Genomic DNA, 18,871 nt, shown 5'->3' with positions numbered 1-18,871 from the left:
CGCCCTAATTTATAATTCAGGGCACAGTCCTATGTAAGCCAACTGGGCCATGCTGCAAATTGTAGGCCCTTTTCTGAGGATTGTGGCTTCTGTCTCTTAGCCATTGGTGCACTAGCTCAGAGTGTCTCTTCAGAACCACAGAACATTGTCAGTCTTCACAGTTCTGGGAATCACCAGACTATATCCTTTGTCTTAGAGTTCAGTGGCCAGTTGACATTACTGTATTGCAGTCAAGAATGTGGCCTTTTCTTCCATTTTCCTATTTTTAGGAGCTAGGTGGAAGATCCAAAGAAGATACTGGTCCTACCAGAGAGGGTTCCCTGTCTGCAGAAAGTCACAGTCACCCACCTCTATAAGGGGTCACACTGAAATTAAGAAATGAAATGATTAATAGACATCTGTTTACCTGCAATCAGGAGTTTACCTGCTTTTTAGAGAATTACTGTCAGTGTGAGTTGTAGCACAAGTGTGGCTGCAAAGTAGGTTTTTAAAAAGACCATCTTCAGAGTGATGGGTATGATTAGTTCTAAAATCTGTTCATGGCCTTCACAAGCAATAAAAGTTAAATATTTTAAGGATTTAAATGATGCTTAGAAAGGAAGCAAGAGTCTCTTGGAAAATAGGCTTAAGCATGATCAGAGTAATTGGTTTGAAACTATTGATTGAATTGCTGTTTCTCCCTTCTATATTTTAGCCAGTCATAGAATTTAGCTGCTAGTAGTTAGAAGTTTGATCTTCACTGAAAGCCTTCAAGTTACAGTGTAAGAAGCCTTGTTTGTTTCTCTCTTTGAGGTTTGGAATCTGCTCTTATCTAGTTAATGCAAATTAAACTATTTTACTTATATACTTACTGTACATAACCTATTTTACTGCAGCTAGTAAGGATCTATGAAAGCTAGTGGCACTGCGATTTCCTGGCCACTCAAAATCTTACTTAGTTTCTTCCTGCTACAGAATTAGAATTTCTTTTATTGAGGAGTATACTGAGTCTCAGGAGCAAGTGACATTTATGTTAAGAGATTCTTTAGACTTCTTTAGTTGTATAGCATATGATTCTATCTCTATCTTTTATCTGTCTGTTAAGATTGTCTTCAAGGGCCCTTCCCAGGGTGACCTTGTCTTGGAATTCATTTCTTTGGCTGAGCAAAGGCTGCTAGAAAGAGGGTCGCCTTGGGGTGAGACTGAAGAGGTAGAATTACATCCCCAAATGTGTTTTCTCTTGCACCTTTCTGGGGCATTTTTAGATACCAGGCGAAGACCATCCCATTCTTTAATGTTACTGAGTTCTTTTGAATTGCCTTTGTGTTATTTTTATTGGAGCATTTAATTCTTGGTTCTGTTCTTTGTCCTGGTCTCCGTGCATCACACATTATGGGGTGCTGCGCCTGCACAGTGCCTGTTGCCGGGATGATTCCTTGTTGGCTCTTCTGTGAAAGGTGGGATTGAAATGTTGTGCTCTTGTTTTATCCCTGTTCTGAACATGAGTAGGCTAATTTCACTTCTCTTGCCCTCCCAGATGCAGTCCCTTGTATATTAGTTCATCCCATTGCTTCACTCCATACAGAGTTCCCTGCTTTCCCGTCTTCACTTCTGCTGTCCTAAGATGCCATTTCTGCTGTGCTGTTCTCCTGAAACATGCACCCAAATGTATAGTTTGCTCTGTATTAAAAATCCATATGAGAAGGTTCTGCTTGATTCATACTTAAATAACGGTAATATAAAACTAATGCAGGCATTTGTTTTATTCATTCTCACAGTAGAATGTATTCATCTGGTACCACGTGTCAAGTGGACCCAGCTGTTAACATTTACTAAGGAATCTGTGGAGTGTTATATCAGACAAATGTTGGACAGGAGGAAACTGGAACACATGGAAAGCCTTGGAACCCTTGAGTTATTAGAGCTAAACAATTAAAAAAGCACTTGCAAACCTTAAGAGCTGGAATGTTGGCACACTATATGAACTGCTTATTCTTTTGGAGGAATGCAAAATATTTGTTTCTAAAAAACACAGATTGCATTGGTGTATCATTATGTCTGTTTCTGAAATAAAAAACAACCTTTCTTGATATCCTTCTCAGGTACTTTCTGTCATTATAGAAAGTCAAATGAGGCATTATATTAAAGCATGATGCAAGTAGATTTGTAGGAACAGCAGTTTTGAAACTCTCCATCAAAGAATCCCACCAAGAAAAATCTGAGATAAACACTGTAGATTTGTTTGTGTTTTCCCCTCACTATTTCCTCTTAGTTTACACAGGTTGAGAAAAGACAACCAAATATAGGGAAACAAGCTAACTTCAAATCATGGTTTATGATCTTGGCTTGTTTTCTCTAAAGTCAACTTCTCTTGATGTCTGCCGCATTCTGTGGCTCATTTGATTTTTGTGTTAATTGTTTTAGACTAAAAAACCCCTGCAAGGCAAGTTCCAAAGTGGAGTGCAGGTTTCTAGTCCCTTGAGTCCCAGTTGCATTCTTTGTAAAGAAAACTGCCCAGAGAAAAGGTGTTCTGGGGGTGCTATTATGGTGAAGGTATTGCTAGTGCTGCATGTGATGCTATGCACAATCAGTTTGTCTTTCATGAAACTGGATTTTTGTGAGTGGACAAATACATGATTTAGTATTTGGGGATCAGCCCACATCTCTGTTTTGTACTCAGCTTCTTGGTCAAGTTACTTGACTCTGAGTCTTGTCAGTTTGCCTTCTAAGAAAAAGGGTATTGGAACTGAAAACTGTGGGTTCTAAGAGTGGTTTTGTGTTAGGGCTTTCATGCCCCGCTTCTGCCTTCTACATAAGAAATGTGTCTTTTGTGATTGGCCACACTTATCATGGCAGCCACTTTGTGAATGGGCAAGTTGATTTATGACAGGACCTGTTATTTCAAAATTGCAACCCTAACCCAACCCTATCCAAAAAACTGGAGGAGCCCTTATCATAAGATCAGCCGTAATTTGGGAATAGCAGTACACTGTGGTTAACTGAAAACAGGAACAAAAGCTTACAAGCAACCTCCCTGTAGCCATGCTGGAGGGGAAGAGGGAACCTCATGTCTGTCTCTGCATTTTGTGCATGAGTAATGCGGGAGAATGCACTAGCGAATGGGAAGGTGGATGCTCCCTCTCCTCCATGTTCTGCTTTTCCATAATAGCACTGTACTCCCTTTACAGTTGTAGCTTCCTTACCTAGAACTAACGAGATGAATTATTCGTCCAAGTGACATGCAGCTGAAAGGATCACTCAATGAAAACGTGCTCACTGTGAAAAAGACAGATTCCCATGCCAGAAACCATTAGGTTACGGATAAGAAACAAAACTGTTCATAGTAAAATGCCTTTATACAACTCTGGTGTGACCACTCTTGGAATACTGTGTACTATTCCAATTACCATACTGTGGAAAGGATATTGTAGAGCTAGAAAAGTTGTAGAAAGAGACAACTAAAATGGTGATGGACTAGAGCAACTCTCCTATGAGAAAAAGTGAATGTTGCAGTACAGGCAGGTAGCTGTGCTGTTTCCAGAAATAATTTGTAGCTTGCTCTGCATGTAATGATATTTTATTATTTATTTATTTCATTCCACTTCTAGGCTGCCCGATAACCTGAAGATTCTGATAGGCAGTTAATATTTTATATAGCATTCTTGCGTGCAAAATGTGCTAGCTTTTTATTTTCCTGTTTTTACTGGCATGCAGCTCTGAATGAAAATTGTCTGCTTCTCCTCCACCCCCTGCTTCACCTGGTCCCACCCAGTTCCCTGAACTGCCAGCAGCCTCCCTGTTCTGCTGGAATTTGGAATTTGAACTCTTCTCCCACAGCTCCAAAATAAAAGTAGCAGGCTGTTTGATTCCTTGCTTGTGTGGCTGTTTTCAGACATTACAGAGTGTGACAGCAAAATCCTGAGAAAACAAGAATTAATTTGGCCTCTGTGTTGTATTTTAGTAAGATGGAATATATATTTGAAGCTGGTGAAAGCCTAGCCTTGCCTTGCCTTGCCTTCAGGCTGCATATAGAAAGTGGAAGCAACATGGTAAATGTCACTAAGTATAGTTGTTCTGTAGGAATATCTTGTGTCTTCTAAAATTCACTCATTCCTACTGTCTAGTCTTAAGACTCAACCCTGACTGCTCTTTTGAAGGCCAGGTTCTGAAGATGAAACTCAAATACTTTGGCCACCTAATGAGAAGGAAGGACTCACGGGAGAAGAGCCTAATGCTGGGAACAATTGATGGCAAGAGAAGAAGGGAACGGCAGAGGATGAGGTGGCTAGCTGGAGTCACTGAAGCAGTCATGCGCTTAAGTGGACTCCAGGGGATCGTGGAGGACAGGAGGGCCTGGAGGAGTGTTGTTCAAGGGGTTGTGATGGGTCGGACACGACTTCGCGACTAACAACAACAGTCGTAAGACTGGGAGTGGATTTCAGAAGTTGAATTTAACTCTTTTATTAAGCAAGGCTTCTACAAATGGTTTGTTTTTCCCGCCTGCTCAATAACAGCATCTTAGAAGCATGTATGGCTGAATGCTAAGCACTGCTATTGCTAGGAAGTCATATTCTCCGTTCTAGCTGGTAGTGGCTCTCTGTATGCTCAGGAACAGGTTTTCCACATCACCTTGTTCTGATCCTTCTAACTGAAGATGCCAGGACTTGCGCCTGGGTCCTTCACGATGTAAAACATGTGCTATGGTATTTTCCCTGAGACAGAACTTTCTACCCATGCAAGAGCTAGAAATGGCCACTACCAGCTCTGCAATCAGTGATTTCGATTAGCCACTCAGAGAGGCATAACTCAATTAAGCCACAGAAAGGAAGGCTTAGTCACTGGAATGGTGTTGCAGCCCTTACTTTGTTATGGTTCAACTGTGTTAGCCTTCAAGGGTTAGTTGTAGCACAAATGTAGATCTAACTCGTGTTAGTCATTCTGATTATTGAATAAAGCAGCATATGCTTTTCTTACAGCCCAGTTCAGTACATGCTGTATTTGGAACTGGAAACTCTGAGTCTGGAAAGATGGTTAAGCAGGTAGAGCAACAGCAAGCTTTCATTCTCTTAAAGCAACAGTTACAAACTACAAGGTGCACATAGATTCTTTATAACATGCATAGAAACCATAGTTCTAATCGAGTCCCCGATTAACCCAATCAAATTTCGTCATCCTTACTTCGTTGCTTGGGGGTGTGGAGACATGCCAGGGGGTAAAGAGTTACACAACAATAAGGCATTTTTAGTGGCTCCAGAGACTTGAGACTGCCAAGCAGGAGATGCCTTAGAGTCCAATATGCATTCTTTTTCAGACACTTAATGTGTTGAAAGGCATCTCGGTGTCATAAGATTGGGAGATCTGAGATTGAATTTGTGTGTGTTCAGAAAATGTACCAGGATTTATTTCTGGACACTTAACAGCATATCATGAACTTCTCCATTCTTTAAAAAAAGATAGTAGAATTTTACTCTTTATTGTTTTTATTTGTTTACATTTTTGGTATGTTTTCAGCATTATTATGAGATCTTGAGTCTTTCTTTGAGAAAGACCACTAATGACATTAGTAATAATAGTAGTAAGAGTAATAGTAGCAATAATAATTCATTTCCCTGAAACTTCAGAGAGTGACCTTCACTTCTGGTGGTTCCAGATGTCAGGTTGTGAGACAGATGGAATATGGGGCTGTTTGAACACTTCACACCTATGGAGGAGTTACAGTGGTTGCAAGAGGTACATCGACACACAGATGGTGACTTGTTAGTGTACTTCAGGTTGGTGAGAGACTGTTGCAGAAGTAGGTGTTGTGGTTTGCTTTCACCTCACTAGACCAGGGAGCTGAATGTTCTGTCATGTTGCTTGAGCTAGAAAGAGGCACCTCTTTCTTCTACCTTCAGTGGGAAGTAGTAACATCCTGATACCACTGGTCTCCATGGAGCCACTACTAACTACTTTAAAGGTGGGATACTTTCGAACCCTTCTACTTTTTCTCTTTTTTGTATTTTTTGCTGACAGCTAGAATCAGAATGAGGCCCAGATCCTGCATGTATTGAGTAGTGACAGAAACAAAGCTATCCAAAGAACCCTTTCATTTAGACACTAAATTTAAATACGAAGTGAACCAACCCAGTCATATCTTGGCTGCAAATAGAATGAACAGATTGGTTTGCCATGATGTGGATAGGTTTTGTTTCTTTAAAGTTCTCCAGAGTAACCACTTGTAACTGCTACTGGTAGACTGTGATATTTTCAGGGTGCATGATTGACTGTCTCTGCTTCATTTATGGGAAGGCAGATGCCATGCCCATAATCTTGGTAAAGACTTGAGCTGAGAGCTTGTCGAGGCCTGGACAGTAACTGGAGCATAAGTGCATCTGGGCTAAGTGAATCCTTAGTCTCATCTCATCTTGTATCTTATGCTCACCACCTCTGATGCATTGCTAGCTGCTGTTTGTCATTTATTCTCATTGATTGTGCTGAACAGCCAGCTGCTGCATTTCAGAACTGTTTTGTCCCATCTTCTTTACATGGTGCTTAGGAGGATGTGGGCTCTGTCCTCCCTTTTCCTTAGATGTTTTTACACACTGGTCTCCATTGACCTGTCTTTGATTCTTATTTGTGAGGGATCCATAAACATAATATTTCTTCCTATTCCAAGACGTTGGTGTGGTTGGAGGAGCTCCTTAAACTAGTTAGACTGTTTGCAGTTTATATATGCTCATGGGGTCTAGAAATATGCATCCTTCAGTTTACAACCAGATTGCCAAAATATGTAATTGATAGGAATAATCCATTTTTTGCATTATTTTGTGTTAATGAATTGTTTACTATGCCATATAGACTGGAGCATGGGAAACCTTCGAGGAAGGGCCATAACTCAATGATTGAACTTGTGCTTTGAGTCCAAAAGGCTCCAGGTTTGATCCCTGGTATTGCCAGATGATGGACAAGACCTCTACTTTAGACCATGAAGAACTGCAGACAGTCAAAACAAAATAGAATCCTAGACAGGAGAGTAGTCCTGCTTGGTATAAGGTAATTAACTTCACGTGTTCTTATATACATCAGGCAGTATTTTTCCACAGGGCACTCATGCAGTTGCCAGTGAAAACTACCCATAAGGAGATTGTTCAGGTGCACAAATTGTGTACCAGTCCATCTCCACCAACAGGGATTAGTATAGTCTGGGGCCTGCAAATCTTGAATGTGTACACAAGAGGTATCAAAATATCTTTTCAAAATAGCACAATAAAAAGATGTGTGGTAAATTGTTCTGATTTTTCTTGCTTGGGAAGGATTTTTTTAAAGAGCTGTTTTTGACACCTGTACTAGGACTATAGATGGGTACCCAGATCATTGCTCATTGTAAAATATTCTAAGTGCTGGTGACTTGCAAGTGTTTTTGGCGCTGAATCCCAGAGTACAATCCAGCCTCTCTGCCACGGTTCAGTCCTATATATGGTTTTAGCAAAAGAAGCTACAGCAAGAGATTTACTTCTCTGTGCAGGAGGGGATGTGTTAAGAAGGTCTGATCTTTCCTGTGGCCATCCTCTGTAGAAGCAATGGCTGTTCAAGGGTACTAGCTTTAAGGCAAAGTGGCCAGTTTAAAGGAAAGGCTTCCATTAGGAAATATTGCAAAATGTTCATACGATTTTTAATGTGTCCAGGTTTAATATCTTGTGCTGTTCCTTCTGCATGTTGATTTACCTATTCTTTGCTGAACATGATTCTTTGGTATCAACAGGTGAGATCTGGAGGACTAGTGTATACTGCTGCTGTGCTTCCACTCTTTTTTGTTGTTGTTTTAGCCCCAGCGAAAGTAAACATTCATGCAGGGGGATTTTGTATTCTAAAAATAAGCCTGGAAAGAAGTGGAATACTTTCTTTCAGATCAGACAAGTAAGCAGAGCTCCCTTCTGCAAGCGCCATTGATCTGTCCTGTTTGAGAAACAAGTCTTTGTACTGATGTCTGGTTGCTTGTACAACTGCAAAATCTTGTTTGTGCAAGCAGTTGTTCTCACCAGTGCACAAACACAATAGGGTCTTGCTATTAAAATGTGCATTCCTAAGAATGTACAAGTACCCCTGCACATGAACTGTTAGGGGGCTTGCTGTTAAGTAAATGCATACAGGTGCAAAATGTTAGTTTAGAAAAGAACCTCTGTCATACATAGAGCACTTTGATCAGAGGGGTCCTTTCAAAGGCTGGTTGTTATTACTGGTGAAAAAACTTGACCTTGTGGCTTTGCTTTTCTCTGCCCTCAGGACTGACTTTGCAATTTCTTTTTATTTTATAGGAATACGTGATTTGCCCACGAGTATTTGTAGTAGCTGGTAGAAATGGGTCACATGGCACATAGCTGTGGATCGATAATTCTGTCTGTCTGTCCATCTGTCTGTCATCCTAAGCAACTAGAACAAAAATTACCATCTTTATTCCCACTGAAATATGCTGTTAATGATGTGATTTATTTGACCACATAACACAGTATAGACACAGTATAGAGTTAGATTTTCCAAGAAATCACAGTGTTTATTAAACAAGAATAAAAATACTCTAATCCTGGTAGTATAAGAAAGCTATGAAAATAGACTCAGAAATCTATGTGACCTGTAGGCTGAGATTTCAAGGCAGGAAGCTTTCATTTCAACCAGTGCAGAGTCTAAGAAACTGTTTTCATTTCTTGCACTTATTCCTTGGTGCAGTTCAAGTTTCCTTCATTAGAGAAGGATGCTGCAAATGGTGCTGCTTGTCCTGCGTGTCCTGATCCTTTGTCCTAAGTGGATGAAGGCAGGCTAAGCATTTTACAGTCTGCACAGCCTTAAAGGCACATGTTTTTCCTTGCCAAAAGCATTCACAGGAACATGTGTGTACCTTTTTGGTCTCAGCAGTTTGCCTTCTGTGAAATCAGTCCTTTATGACCAGACATGCTCCCCAGACAACCATTTAATGAATGGGCACTTCCCATCCTATGGCTGTTATCTTGCAAGAGTACCCACAGCAGTGTTAAAATTCCATATGTTCTCTCCAGCTCAAAAAAGATTGGAGACCCTGGTTTAGCTTGTTAATCTACCATTTTTTCTACCCCTTTCTTACAGCATGGTCTTTGTAAAGCAATAGGGTATCTGAAAATAAAAATTCTGCATATAAGTGATACTAGTAAACATGACCTAAGTGGGATAGAATTCAAACAATTTCAGTATATAGGCAGCCAGGCTTATTAAAAAAGAATAATCACCATGCCCTTAATCTGGAGCTTCTCCATTTTGTAACCATTCCAAAGAACTCCCTTCCTGGTGTGCGGCTTTTAGCCAACTAGCTCGTGGCAGTTTTAGTCGCCTGCAGAAATCTTGCTTCTTATTCTTGTACTTGCTCTTCTTTGAAGACCGCTGTTTGGCAAAGTCTGCTGGTTATTTAGGTTGCTGATGCCGGAAAAGAGCAGCCGCCTGGCATACACTCAGAACATCTGCTGCTTTGCATCTCACTGCAATCATTAGGGTGGGTGAATGTGAGTGTGTGTGTGTGTGTGTGTGTGTGAGAGAGAGAGAGCGGGGGGGGGGGGGAGATGGGCAGTGTCTATGTTTGGAGGAAACACAAAGCCACTCCCTGTGTTAGAAAGATAACTCCAGGGTTGGGTGTTTTCTGAAGAGCATTCAGCTCTTATCACTGGATCCTGCTGCCTTGCTTTGGGTGGAATGTCATTGTAGGAGTGACCTGAAGCACACACGCCATCCACTGTTCCAATTGTGTGTAACAGACATCTGCTGCCTGTACTAAGCATTGATGACTTTATAAAAAGGGTATCCTGTCCTCACAATGACAGGGGAACATATTGTCATTGCATATGATCTTCCATTAACAGATCTGCTGGGGCAGCATTGCATTGGAGTGTTCATCTGTTAAAGGCTATGGCCTTCAGATTAGTTGTTAGTGCTTGCAATTTCAAGCACTTGTTGATTAGCTAGGAATATTTTCCTCCAAACATAGCCCCAAAGGCTCTCACCCTTCCTTCATGTATTTTAAAAGATGAAGGGTCATATCCCGCAGTTAATTTATTTCCCTCTTTCTTCCTTTTTAAAACAAAGGTATTAGGGCCATAGTCCATGTAGAAATACCTCCTTATGACTTGAAGTCTTTCTGCCTCATCCCTGACACAGGTAAGGATGATATCCACTGGGTCTGCTTGCCTGTAATAGTGGCAGATTGTGAGTTAATTAATCCATGGTTTGTTGAATTGCATTCCTACTACAGTCTCTAACTAACATTTCCTTTAGGAGAACCTTGATATCTTGGGTTGTTTGTGGGTCAAACAAGTCAAAGTTAAGCTATTTCTTGTCACATACTGTGACACACACAGTTCACAATAAATGAACTGGGTCATTCCCTGGTGATCAAAATTTACCCTGCATCTTCTAACAGCCAGATTCATCTGGTAATATAGTACAGGTGGTAATGATGGGTTTACTGAATTTGCATGATGCTTTTCTGCTCAAGATGGCATTCAGCTTAGCATAATGTAAGTCAAGCAAGAACAAAATAATAGTAAAATAAACTCCGAAACCCTTCATTCTTTTTCTGTTTGATCCTACTGCTTCAGGAATGTGACCTCTTTTATACCAATTTCCCCAGCCTTGCTCCCTCCAGATGTTTCTGAAAGCTGCTCAGTATACTGAATGACCCAGAGATGGCTTACCTTAAGGAGTGCCTTTGCCCTCATGAACCTTCCCAACCACCAGGATTAATCTAGGTGTATTTCTTAATGCAGGTGTTTATTTATTGAACTACTAAATGGCCAAATAGCCAAAGCTCTTTGGGCGGTTTACAATAGCCTATTAAAACACAACCTTAAAATTCACCACAATATAAAGACATTGAGGAAACAATTGCCAAGCAGAAATGTAAAACCACATTTAAAACACATATAAAATTCCAAGAACTTAAGCAAGGTAAAAACTGATTGAAGCTGATTAGAATCATAGAGGGACCAGCTGCCCATTGAGTTCAAGCCCCTGCTACTGCAAGACACTTAAGCTACACCATCCCATTCAGATGACTGTTCAAATTCTTTTTTCTTCAGTGAGGGAGAGCTCACAACGTCCTCACATAATAGGCTCCATTGTCATACTGCTCTGAGGACATTCTTCCAGGTTTCTAGTCAAAATCTGGTTTCTTTTCACTTATTTATTTAAAACATTTCTATGCCGCCCCATGACCTGTTATTCCATGTCCTGCACTCTGGAATGGATGAGAAAAGATCTTGTCCTCCTCCTTGGATAGTGTTTTGGGTACTAACACAATTAAATTACTAACAAAGCCCCAGTAAACTAACTGAATGCCCTGTGGGAGAGCAAAGTCTTGACCTGGCACCAAAAAGTTAGTAAGGTTGGTGCCAAGTGAGCCTCAGTGAGGAGCTCCTTTTATAACTGGGGACAGGGCTACTACTGAAAAGTCTCTTCTTGTTGGCACCAACTGAGCCTCTCTTGGAGCTGGCAGTTGGAAGCAGGCCCCAGAAGTCGTTCATAGTGTCTGGGTAGTTGGTGGTTGGGAGACTTGTTCCATCAGGTGTTGGGGTTCCAAGCCATGTGATGTAACTCAACCAGGTATAGTTTTATTGTTGAGCACTAGAATAAAACCATAAAATACACCATATTTTTTGGTGTAAATCCTGAGCCAGCCTTAGAAATTGATTGAAAGACAGGGAGAAGCCCCTATGGCAGGGGTGACCAGACTTGCTCAATGAAGAGCCTCATATGGTAAATGTCAGGTGTGTGAGAGCTGCAAGTGGACGCTGGTCACAAGTGGCAGGTGGGCACCTGTGGGTGGTGGTGACCAAAGAGTGTCAAGTGGGCGGCCATGGGTGCCTGCAGCGGTGAGTTGTGAGTCGCACAATAAATTCAGAAGTTGCATGTGGCTCCAGAGCCTTGGTTTGGCCACCCCTGCCCTATGGTAAACCGAGTATGCCTCCCACCTTATTTTAGGGTGAAGTGGACCTCTTTTGAAGAAAATGGAACTTGGCTGAGCTTCGAAGCACTGGCTGTATGCTCTGGCCTCTGCCAGTTTGTTTTTCCCAGACATAGTCCACTTGTGTACACTCATTCCTGCAAGCTAGAAACTTGATTTAAACAGAGATCCTCAAGATGCAAAACATGTTTGTGTGGCCTGAGTACTAGATGTTCTGAATAACCAATGAGTGAGAGTAGGTTTCTTTTCTATAGTTGGTCTTGGAGCAACTCTGTAACAACTAGTTGGATTCACCAGTAAAATTCACTCCTTGGAGTGTTTTTTGTGTTCCCCAAATGGGTTACATTGTAGAGCAGATCCCAAATAAACCGGGAGATGAAGCCATAACATCCAGGTGTTTATGGGGTAAAACATTCTCCTCTGCTAAGGAGTAGATGTTGGCCTGGTGGAGCTGTTTGGCTAACAGCAGCAATCTGAGACCAGTGGCAAGCCACTTCTAGAAATATGGCATCTGCCTTTAAGGTAATATGAAAATAATTGTTGAGGCACATTAGAAAGAGATCGAGTTGAATGTGGTTTTCTTTCCATTCAAGAACTTAATTAATTTTCTGGTTTGAGTTTCTGCAAGTCTCTGTAGCTTCCTCATCTGTTCTTGTCCATGTGTGGCATTTCCTCTCCCCTGTTATTGGGATCATATCCTGTGAATCGCTGCCAGTGTGTTTGACTGCTGCATCCTCTTCCGTGATTCTGCAGACAAAGGGATAAGGATTCCAGCTGAGGGAGCAAGAGGGAGCAGAACACAAGTCCTTGTTAAACAAAGTCTTGTTGTCCACAGACAATGCAATTGCTTCAGCCATGACTGTTCCTCCAGAATCCAGACTGGTTATTCTGTATATACAATCCATCCTTTTCTGTTCAACACTCCCACCTCTGATTTGGAAATGTGCCTCATACTTCAAAAACAGCAACAGTCTTGAGCACCTTAAAGGCTAACCAGTTTATTCTGGTATAAGCTTTCATGGACTGTGGCCCACTTCATCAGATACTTGGAGGCTTATGGAGAATTTCAGGTTTATATACAGTACATGCAGTGGGGATGAGTTTAAACAGTGTAGTCAGAAGGAAATTAAATGCAAGAAATGATCACTACATGTGCTTTCCTGCTTTTCTAGACAAACTGGGCAGCTGTAAATCTTCCCAGAGTTGACTTGCAAGACCGTCTCCACTATAGGATCTGAAATGTTTTTTGCCAGCTAGCAAATGGTTTTGCTATTCATACCTAGAATCATAGAATAACAGAGTTGAAGGGGCCAATAAGGCCATTGGGTTTGGCTCAAAGTTAAATCATCCCTAACAGATGGATATTGGGCAGCATGGTGAATTCCTCTAGAGTGGGAGAGCCCACGACCTCCTTGGCAGTTGGTTCCATTGTTGCATTGCTTGAACAGCCAGAAAGATTTCTTGATGTTCAGCCAGAATCTGACATCCTGTAACTTGAGCCCATTATTCTGTGTCCTGCACCCAGGGATGATCTTGAAGAGGTTCTGGCCCTCAGCTGTGTGGCAGCTTTTAGGCACTTGAGGATTCCTATCTTATCTTAGGCCTTAGGCTTCTCTTTTGCATACTAAACATGCTCAGTTCTTTTGGTCTCTCTTAGGACATGGTTTCATGTCCCTGATCATCTTTGTTGTATGGAAGCTTACTACTCCAGGGGTGTCTGGATGCATTGGTTTCATCATAATGGCAAAGGGGCAGCCATTAGTGGTAGGAGCAGGCCTTCCTATCTGAGCGAACATCTTCATATGGGTTATCCTGTAACTGGTAGCTGCATAGAAGTGGGTGGCAAAAGCATGTTGACAAAATACTTATAATGGGGGACTGCAGTTGATAATATGCATAGTTTGGTAATGCTGTATTTTTCATGTACTTCTTAAATGGCAAAATCTGGCAACACAAATTTACTTCATTTTCTGTTTTTGACAATTTGCTTAAATGTGCAAATCAATGCAGTCCTCCAATTCCTGTGATTCTGTGGTCCTTGATATACAAATTGTATATAAAAATGTGGCCACATTAATTAATTGCAGTCCTGTATGCTTCTGCTATCCACAGAGAAGGGCTTTTTAACCTCCTTTAAATCTTGAATTCTTGGCTTCCACCACATCCTGTAGCAACGTACTCCACAGTTTAATTATATGCAGTGTGAGGAAAGTATTTCCTTTCTATCAGTTTTAGATTCTTCATATGAAAAGCCTCTATCCTCAGAGGTTGTGTTGAGGAGCCTTTGAGTTTCTGCACAGATACAGTGTTTTCATTCAAAATGACTTTTGATCTGCAGTAAATGGAGCAGCAAAGCCACAATCTGAATATTGATTATTACTGTAGTTCTTTCATAGCACAGTGCACTTTATCATTCTTAGCCAATTTTTCCTTGTGGTGGGGGGGGGGTGTGAAGTACTTTGTTCAAGACAAATAATAAATTAAGCTTGCTCAGGACATACGTATGATACTTGTTTCCTGTGCATTCACATATATGCCAAATATTAATAAATAGTATGCCGAAATTGAGTTCATTTCTTTATGCCACTAATTAAAGGACTAGCTTCTCCAGTGACTCAGCAGTGGATAAGGAAGATGAGCGGTTGCTTAGTTCAGTCTTTCCTCAGGGGAAGTTATTTACTCGTTGTAAATAATTGTTCTGAACTTAATTTTTCTGTTGTTAGCAGTGTGCTTTCTATATTTTAAACTCTGCACAAAACCACCCCATGAAATAAGATAGACAAAAATCAGTGACAGTCAAAGGCTTCTGACTGGAGGTTAAACTTGGTTTAAACTTGGGTTGCCTGCATTCCAGGCCAGTGCTGCATTGCTTCAGTATTATTTCTTAAGGAATAGAGTTAGGAAGAATTCTCTGTCTGTAGACAACGCTGACCCCAGTGTCTCCTTTCCCACTAACTGCTGCATTCAGCCAACTAGAAAACCTAGGATAGAAAACTTGTACTCTAGGCCTGGTTCGGGTGTGTGATTGCCTGTCCTTTGGCTTGGCCTGGCCTTTTCCGGTGTCCTGACCTTACCACACACACTTGCCAATCCCTGATCCTAGTGTGGGTTGTAATTACTACCCAGAGGCCTTTTAATCAACTCTCTGTTTTCTCCAGTGTCAAATGTACTGATGCTAAATAAATGAGTAGTACTAGATACAAGATGTTGATAAGAAAGAAGACCAGGTCTAAAATTATATCTCACTTGAGATTGTGAGATCTTTCTGCAGTTTAAAACAGCAAAAACATCTTTCCACCTGGCTTTGTAACTGAGAAAAAGGGCATATGATGAAAAGAGAGGAATTGGGGTTTGGCAGAACCTATTTGTGTTGGAAATGTCACTATGTTTCAGTGTCCAACTTTCCAAGCTGCCAGAGTGAGTAATGCTGCAATGAGATGGGTGGATTTTTACATAAACATCTGGTCCTGGAAGCAGCTCTGAATTGGTACGCAGATAATGCTGCAATTTGAAGACCTGACACAGACTGGAATGAGAGTGCAAAGCATTCCCTGGAGAGAATTGTACAGCTATTATTCAGCCCTACTTAAGTAAGCTTTGTCAAATTATTCTCATGCAGTTAGCTTTCTGTTTTGCCTAAAATGGGTAAGGTTAGTTTTAATAAGGTGGATTTCTTAGAAAAGAACAAAAGTGGAAATGTGGGAATCTTCAACAGTCCTTGCCCATCCATCTTCCAGATGCGATCTTGAAAATTCAGAGCAGGCATTTTGAGTGCAGAGGGGTAATTCTCAAATTCTATGTCATGCCAGAACTCCCTAGTGTGCTGCGATAAATTCATTTAAAAAACCCCCCTACCCCATGGACCTGTTTATGCTGTTGCAGAGAAGACTGCATCAGGTCACAGCTCAATGGGCTTCTTTGCCTTGCATCCATCTAGTTAATCTTTGTTCGTGTTGGGTGCATCTGCTGTGCCACTGTACTGGGCAAGACTGGATACTTCAGTTGTTCCTGCAGAGTTACTTGTGAGTGGAACAGTGACCCACATATACTGTGTCACCCATCTGTAGGGGAAATAACAACACAGAGACTTTCATAGCTGCATCTTGCCTATTTGGAACTTAGAGTAAAGCAGCTTTGGTCCCTTTCCTCATTTGTCCTTTGGATGTCCTGAATTGTGTTTAAACAAAAATACAGTAGATTTAGAATAAATTGTCCTGCCTTGGCCTACCTGTGAGGATTGTAGCACTTCCAGCAGCCCCTGGCCTGCTCAGTTTCTCTCTTTTTGGCTGAAGCCTATAAGAGAGGGGGAAATATGGCAGACACTGTGGCTGTTCAAGATGAAAATCTGGTGACTTCTGGCTGCTTTCTGTAAGTGCATTTATGTCGGACAGATCTCAGGAGTGTCTGCCAGTGTAAACTGCTTAAGGAACGTTGGCTTAAAAGATTCTAATGCAAATGCTATGAAAAAAATATGTTAGTTGCAAGCAGCAGAGCTTTTGATCCAGAACAGGAAAATGGGGTGTGTGGGGGCAGTCTGGATTTGGAGTGGTCCCTAGTACTTGCAGTTATATTTCCAACTAGTGATCCATTAAAGCAAATAGGTAAGTATTTGGCTATATATTGCTGAACAGCAAATCAGGGATGTCTTGGGTAGGATATAGGGCCTCCATAAGTCAGAGATGACTTGTCAGCACATAACAGCAATATATATTGCTGCCCGGATAGGGATGTCAGCAAGTAGGAAAGGGTTGCAGCCCCCACTCAACATACCAGGACCCCAATCTGCACTGGGACCCTGCATTTACTCTAGAGTGAACAAAAGTAAAGGAAGATGATGCTCTTAGCTGTACCTTGAATTTGAGCTTTGACCAGGAGAATTTGGCATAGCTATGTCTTCGTTTACATTTTTCCTTTCTTCTCTAGAATAAGCACAGCGGTTCCAATCGAGCTTGGGACCCTGGCATGGGGGGTGGGGGCTTTAACCCTTTGTATTATACTAGTTGCTGTTCTGCTTACCGCAGAGTAGGCTGAAGAGCCCTGAATGTCAGGACTGTGGATATCAGATGCATCACAGGTGCATCTTCAAGTCACCCAAGAAACCTCTGTGCAGACGTGTCTCAAAATGACATCTTTCTGTCTTCCTTGTGTCTGTTTGTCCATCTCTTTTTGTCTCTCATGAGAACAATGCTTGGGTGTTGACAGCAGTTGATTATCAGCTTGCCTGTTTTAACATGATGATTTTCAAGACATCCCCACATTTGAGATTCTGCATGCATTTCATTTTGAACACTCAGAAATCTGTTAGCCTGCTTTTGCTTTGTCAGCATTGATAAGACAGCCTCTCTGCAGAGAGCAAGTGAGTGTTTGTTCTTGAAGAGATTTTTCATCAGAGCAATTGGTGACAAGCCTAAGTGCTATTAAACGCTCTGCTGATGATTAATTTTGCCACTGAGGCTTCTCCCTTTAATTTTTGTGCAATGGTATTCATGACAGAATATATAGTAAGCCATACATCAGTCTTCTGAAATTGTGGGATCCTGACCTGTTCCTGGGTAGGCTGCAAAATAAGGGGATTGGCCATATCTAAGAATTTTTCTTTCTTTCATCAGACTGATAGTGTACCATTATTGGTATATGATCCCTGATGGGTTTGCTCTTCGTGCATGCCATGCTTGAATTCTGTTCTGATCCACTGGTAGGTGAAAATCAGCAGAAGCATCTCTGTCTATTCATTTACTGCACTAATCTCTCCCTTTCTTCTCTTGCAAGGAACCCAGAGCAGTTTACATGGCCTTCGTCTGTGTTAATGCTCACAACAGCACTTTGTGGTAGGTTAGACTGAGAGTCCCTCACTGCCCCAGTCGCTCAGTGAGCTTCATAGCTAAATGAGGGCTACAACCTGGATCTCCCAATTCCCAGCGCAATGCTTTAACTACCCTACTGCACAGCTATTCGTTTTCTCTTAAGGAGCGTGGCTGCTTCAGGATTACCATAAACAAGACCACAACTAGATAAGAGGGGAAGCTCAAAACTAGAATAGCTTTTTTAATGTTTCATGTAGTTGAAGCATCCCTAGCAGATGGTCACTAAGCCTCTGCTTAAATACCTCCAGCAAAGACAAACGCACCACTTTCCAAGACGGTCTCTTCCACTAACAAACCCTTGTTGTTGGGAAATTACTTCTACTGTTTAGCCAAAACCTGCTTTTAACTTGTTGGTTCTAGTTCTGCTTGCTGGAGCAAAAGAGACTGTTGCATCTTCTGTACGATATTTTGTGTGGCCTTGCATTTGTTGTTGTTAAATCTATTATTTCTTTGGGTTTGCAGAACTTTCCATGGGGCAAGACAATATGGACATTTACATGGAGGGCATCCTTTGTGAGGGAAGAGCCTGTAAATTCAGCCTGTAAATTTCAGATTTCTTCCTGGAATGCAGTGACCAAAGAGATCCATAGAGCAGGAGCTGGCAGACCTTAAGCTTTGCAGGATCTATTTAGCTTTTCACCAGAACTCCAGATTTCCCCAACTAGAGCCTGGTAAAAAATAGTGGCTCAGGTGGAGAAATAAAGAATATGGTGCCTCTAAGTGTATGCTCAGCTTACGAGTTTGTTTTTAGTACCAGAACTGAACAATACTGCTCAGAAATCTACCTCTGTTATTTTTCATGCCTAAGTTGGTAAGAGGAAGGGAAATTGTATTTTTGTGTGTGTTTGGAAGAGGAAAATCCTTGCTGTTCTACTACAAATCACCTGGAAATTGAACAATAGTTCCCCTTGTTACCTTGGGCCCACCTCTGCATAGGGAGACTAGCATTGTGTGCAGCATCTGAGAGCAGTTTGCAGTAGTAACGTTCCAAAAGGAATCAGTGAGCTGCCAATTTTCAGAAGTGATTTGGCTGCCCCGGAATCATCAGTTGTGCCAAGGCAGAAGCTCT

General features: G+C 41.5%; 1 protein-coding gene across 26 annotated transcripts in view; it reads left to right on the top strand.

Moving 5' to 3' along the window:
- MICAL3 (microtubule associated monooxygenase, calponin and LIM domain containing 3) overlaps positions 1 to 18,871 on the top strand; it is a 190,581-nt gene that overhangs the window by 15,943 nt on the left and 155,767 nt on the right. The window lies entirely within an intron of this gene.

This window comes from Varanus komodoensis, unplaced genomic scaffold (assembly GCF_004798865.1).
Source record: "Varanus komodoensis strain SLA01 unplaced genomic scaffold, ASM479886v1 scaffold8, whole genome shotgun sequence".
NCBI lineage: Eukaryota > Metazoa > Chordata > Lepidosauria > Squamata > Varanidae > Varanus > Varanus komodoensis.
This window is presented reverse-complemented; position numbering and strand designations above follow the sequence as displayed.